Source organism: Dipodomys merriami, unplaced genomic scaffold (genome assembly GCF_024711535.1).
Source record: "Dipodomys merriami isolate MVZ:Mamm:240054 unplaced genomic scaffold, mDipMer1.0.p SCAF_7, whole genome shotgun sequence".
Lineage (NCBI taxonomy): Eukaryota > Metazoa > Chordata > Mammalia > Rodentia > Heteromyidae > Dipodomys > Dipodomys merriami.
Genome location: NW_027206290.1, coordinates 44,028,551 through 44,034,505, shown reverse-complemented (window position 1 = coordinate 44,034,505; position 5,955 = coordinate 44,028,551). Strand labels below are relative to the sequence as shown.

The following is a 5,955-nucleotide window of genomic DNA, read 5'->3' as shown; positions in this document are numbered from 1 at the left end:
AAGCTTTTAATATAACCCTGAAGCTTTGGGTAAAAAAAAAATGACAGATGATACCCATTTGCACATTTTCCATCAAATTGAATGTTATTATTTTGAATACTCCTGGTCAGAAATACTTATTCTTTTGAAGACTTAGCTCAAGTATTGCTAAATTTAGGATAGGACTAGAAAATGGAGTCATCTGTAAATCTTTCAATGATTCAGTTAATAGGTGCTTTTAAACAAGTACTATCAACTCAGGGCAAACCTGTTGCTAATTTCTCTGGAAACACACACACACACACACACACACACACACACACACACACACACGTGCAGGAGTTTTCCAGGAGTTTCCAGGAGTTTCATTCTACTTATACATGTTGATTGGAAAAAGTTACCAAAGTACAATAAAAAAAAATAAACAATGACCCCCCCAAATCATGTAACATCAAGACATGAAAAGAATTTTAAATTAATAAGCAAAGTCATATGTATATGTGTGTGCATATGTGTTTTGTGTCTATATATGTATTGGGGGTGTTAATGGGTCTTGATCTCAGGGCCTTGCATTCTGTCTTAGCTTTTTCACTCAAGGTTTCTTGTATTCTACCACTTGAGCTAAAGCTCCACTTCTGGCTTTTTGCTGGTTAACTGGAGATAACAATCTCTTGGATTTGTCTGCCAGGACTGGCTTTGAACCTCAACTCTTAGATTTCAGCCTCCTAAGTAGCAAAGAACACAGGTGTGAGCCACTGGTACGGGCTTCATATTAGTATCAAACTTTGCATTTACCTAGCATTTTATTTTTCTTTCATTTAGCAATTAGTTATTGAACAATGACAGTTCTTTAATCTCTTACTGAAGATCTCAAAATAGTTATCAAGAAGCAGTAGAAAAAGGTTACCTTCAAAGCCCATGTTCTTTCTCAGAAGAGTAGACATGGGTTGTATGTACAATACCAAACAGCAACTTCTTTTTTTTGGGTGGGGATGGGGGTGCTGTTCATTTCTAACATGTGGCCCTTAGTAACAAGCCTAGACAGCAACCTAGTCTTGGGCTAGCAATAATCACCAGGCCCTTGTGTGCTTTTACTGGCTCAGAAATGTGTATGCAACCAAAGCAAAAACTATCCAGAGCAGTTCCTCTTGGGCGGACAGGGAAGAGTTCTGTTTTACTGTTCAAACAGTTGTATATGTGGCACCGAAATCATCTAAAGCAATGATTTTCCGACTGGCGAGAAAAGATGTGAAAACAAATAGATGGACGTGGGAGGAAGGATAAAAGACAGAAGGAAGTGCTAGCATGCCACCAAGGTCTGAATTCATTAGAAAGATTGTTGGGACTCGTTCATCCTATGCTTACTTCATCCAGGATTAGCTTATGGGAATTCCTATACTCTGTTTTTGGCCCGAGGTACTGGAATTATACAGTCTGACTCATATATCACTGTGAATTTGCATGCAAAATGGACAACCATTTAAGCTCCTAGACTGGGCTAGAAGTCTGACCTACAAGTTTGTTGGCTGATTAAAATTGGGAATGGCAAAATGTAGTTATGTTATGCCTTGGGATGTTTGCAGAATTACACATTGTAATGCACGTCATTTATTGGATAACATGTTTAACAATTAAAACTACTTTCTCTTTTCTTTTTCTTCTTCTTCCTCCTCCTCCCCTTTGTAATTCTCCCCCTCTCCCTCCTCTTCTTTCTTCACCTCCTCCCTTTCCTCCTCCTCTCCTTCTTCCTCCCTCTCCTCTCCTCCCCCCCCTTCCTCCTCCTCCTCCCCTTCCTCCTCCAGTACTCAGGTTTGAATTCTTTCCTTCCAACCTAATTTCCTTCTGCTTTCCTTCTTCCTCTCCCACTTTCTTTATCTTTCTTCTCTTTCTCACTCTTTCTCTCTTTCTCTTTCTCTTCCTTTCTTTACTGGTACTGAGGCTTGAACTAAGGGCTTTAGGTTCATTTTCGCCCAAAGCTGATGCTCTACCACTTGGGCTACAACTGCACTTCCAGATTTTTGCTTGTTAATTGGAAATAAGAATCTCACAAACTTTTCTGCTTGGGCTACCTTTAAACCAGCACCCTCGGATCTCAGCCTTCTAAGTAGCAGGAATTACAGCATCGGCCATAAATACCTGGCTTCTTTCTTTACTTACAGTCATCAGTGTCTTCACTCTTTCTGCTGTCCCTCTAGGCTTTCTGTTAATCTTCCCAGCTGGCATTTTGTGGGGAGCATCTGTTTAGCTAGAGCTTGCACAGTGACTTCTCAAGTTTCTCTTCTAATGTTTGACACAAGCAGCAGTGTTCATCTATATACATGAAACCACAATAATATTTCCCCCCACTCCATCTTTCCTGTTTGTCTTTACGCTCTGATGATCCTTGCAACTTTTACAGGAACTGAATATAAAAAAAATATTTAGTAATTGAAGAACTTGTCTCTCCACTCTTGCCCGATCATTTTATGTATCTAAAGATGGAATATGAAGGATTGACCCACATCCTATTGTCCCAGGTCCATACAGACACGAGGCAAAATCCCAGATATGTACGAACTTGTTTGATGTGTCAGCAGGGCAATCTACAGCCCAGCTGTAAACAACCCATGTGGGCCCAACTGAAAAGCCCCCATCTCCCTTGACCTAGTGGCTTTTACATTAACCTCTGCCTCCTTGCTCAGACCTCATATAAAAACTCAACTCCGGTTGACGATCGAGTCTGACCTATTTCTTTTCCATTCTCCTCCATTTTCCCAATAGTAATAGGAATTAACCATCACAGAGTACAAAGACTAAGGAGATTTTAGAGGAAAACTTTGGCAATCAAACTATTTTATGATTGAAAAAGAAAGACTAGGAAAAAATGAGAAGCCAACAATTTGAAACTTTAATGCATACTTTCTCATTCAATTCACTATCAATTTAGAAGAAAATAATAATGCCAAATTAGGTAGGTGTGGAATGGAGGATCAATAAAGATAAGTGGTTGCTCAATAACGCATAGCATTATTTGAAAGAAATGATTTTGTATATCAGTTCAGATATCATTCTCTTACACTAGACTATTTTATTCATTTGCTTATTTTTGGTGCTGACCTGGGGCTTGATCTCAGGGTGTGGGTGATGTCCCTGTGCTTTTCTGCTCAAGGCCAATGTTCTACAACTTGAGCCACAGCTACACTCTGTCTTTTTTGGTAGTTAATTGAAGATAGAATCTCATGGGCTTTCCCAGGCTGGCTTTGAACTATGATCCCTAGGTCTCAGGTTCTTGATAAGAATTACCCATAGCATCAGGCCTAAACTATGTTTTCTTTTCCCCCAATAACAAAATAGTCGATCAGTAGAAGTAACTATGGCTTAGTAATAAATCTTAGTAAAAGAGGTTTTGCTACTTAAAATCTGTTTAGAAAAATAAGAACTTTCAGGGTAAAAATGAAATTGTATCTAGGACAAATTGCTTAGCCAGGGAGTTGAATTTTATTTCCATTATGTTTTTTTTTCTCAGTGTTTAATGCTACAACGTCATGAAATAAATGCCACATGAATTTAAGAAACACTTTTCCTTTTATTTAGTTCTTATGAACTTGGAATTTGGGGTTAATTTTTTCTTTTTAAATATTTGCTTTTATTCAGTAAGAGAAATATGAGCAGGGACTTGGTTTCTTTAGAAAGCAATAATCGAACTCAAGTTCTTACTTTATATTGAAGAATCACTCAAAAAATGAGTGTAAAGCAAGTGAGTCCCCTTTGCCCCTCACTAGTCCAGCTGAGAGTTCATATCTTAATAATATGAAGCTTTTTCTGCTGCCAGAAGCTAAGACAAAGAGGACAGGTAGAATCCAGCAATTCATGAAGTGGAATGGTGGTCATGGAAACAAAGTAGTTTACTAAGTTTGTTGCCTTCTGTATATTCTCCAATGTAAACACTACGTGTTTTTATTTAATGCATTGCTTTCACTAAAACTTCTCATTGCCAAGTTGTCAGTCTGTTTTTCCATGAGTCCTCTAGGATGGTCAGCATCATCCTCATTCAAGAGGAAAATCTGAGCCAGGCTAAGGAAGAACAAAAAGCCATTTTCATCAAATGTAATTAGAGCCCCGTGTCAGTCCACTCCCCTGGCTCCTCATGATTCTGATGAGGACCTTTCATTACTGCCTCCAAATACCTCTGAGCTAGCTTCTGAACTTTCATCACTATGACTACAAGTTGGGCTGAAACTGGAACTAGAACTTGAACTGTAACCAGAATTGCTATTACCACTAGAGTTCCATCTTCCATTCTGTGACTCTGCCTTTACCAACATAGGACTGAGATACTAGGCTCTGAATCGCTATCACTGTATATAAAGTAGCTTAGCTCACCAAAACCTGTGATAATCTGTCTTTTTTTTTTGTCGGTCATGGGGCCTGAACTCTGAGTCTGGGTGATGTCCCTCAGCTCTTCAGCTCAAGGCTAGCACGCTACAACTTGAGCCACAGTGCCATTTCCAGCTTTTCTGCTTATGTGGTGCTGAGGAATCCAACCCAGGGTCTCATGCATGCAAAGCAAGCACTCCACCACTGAGCCACCTTCCCAGCCTGTGATTATCTGTCTTAATGTGGTCTGAATCACAACAGATATATTCTCACTTGAGCCAGTATTTAAGATTATACAAATAGGAATCCTGATGGTACTAATGTAGGTTCTCATGTCTTTCCTCTCAGACCATAAAAGTGGGTGTTCAAATCCTCCTCATTCAGTTTTATGAGTGACAGTGTTACGTGGTGTCTGAGTTCTGCTGGCTATGCTATTTCTCTGATGATGATCTCCAGGATAAACTCTTCTTACTTGACAATCAAGGACTGTGGTTGGGGGTCTCTGTTCTGGTCCTGTAGACTCACTAATGGTGGCTGTGTCTGAAGAATCTGCCCCCAATAGCCCCCTGAGAGGCAATTCTTGTTCCAGAAGCTGCAAAAAGACTTCTACTTAACTCAGGTCCAGTTATTTGCTGTCTCAGTGTTACATGGTGCTGGATTCTAGAACTTCCCGCAGTCTCATTTACCAAGGGGTGTTAAGAATCTCATTGAGATGAGATACTATGATGAGATCCTCGTGGAATTTCACTTATTGGATGCAGAGCTGACTTGCTTCTTTCAGCTTTTGCTCTGGTTCTCAGATGGTCTAGGCTCCTGCTTTCTGCCCTCCTCTGAACTCTGGTAGGTAGAATTTCAGTTCATGTTTCAGTTGAATTTTGCTGTGATTTAGATGGTCTTGCAGACATTGATTCACATTGTATATTTTCCACCTGTCTTTGATTGTTGTTTATTTGTATTTTCTCTAATAGAACATCTTGCTCATATTTTTCTCATTTTTTTTATTCTCTCAGTTTGGGCTACATTATTCTGGTTAACATTTATCTCTAAGCTGAATCTAAAGCCACCACTCTTTGGATTAATTGACCTCACTGCTCTCCAAGACTGGTTAGCTCTCTGTCCACTTCTTGTCATATTTCTAGTTTGTCAAACAAAGTGAAGGCTTTCTATTATAGAATCGCTCTTAGTTACATCACCTGAAGCTTCTCTAGCACTATTTTCATCTGAGCTTTGTGGAGGTGGATACTAATTTGTTGAAGTCTTCTTTCTTCTTCAGTACTTTTACCTGGCTTGCCTTGAAAATTGTTATCGCTCATAAGCTTATAATCTTCTTTACTCAGATCATTTACAGATCCCATCAGTCCATCTGCCTTCTGCACTGTGCTGCAGACTGATCACTACTCTATTGTCAGAAACTGAGGTTTTCATCTTGATGAACACTTGGAAAATTACCTATTTGTTAGGACATGTTATTGAAACACAAACTGGATTTTAGTTTCTTCACTCTGTTCTATTTTTTTAATATTTTATTTTATTGTAAAGATACTGTACAGAGGGGTTACAGTTACATGGGTAAGGCAATGGGGACATTTCTTGTCAAGCATTGTTACCTTTCCTTTGTTG

At 39.2% G+C, this 5,955-nt stretch overlaps 1 pseudogene; it reads right to left on the bottom strand.

Moving 5' to 3' along the window:
- Positions 1–3,689: 3,689 nt before the first annotated feature.
- Positions 3,690–5,690, bottom strand: LOC138817104 (E3 ubiquitin-protein ligase RLIM pseudogene; annotated as a pseudogene).
- Between the last annotated feature and the right edge of the window lie 265 nt (positions 5,691–5,955).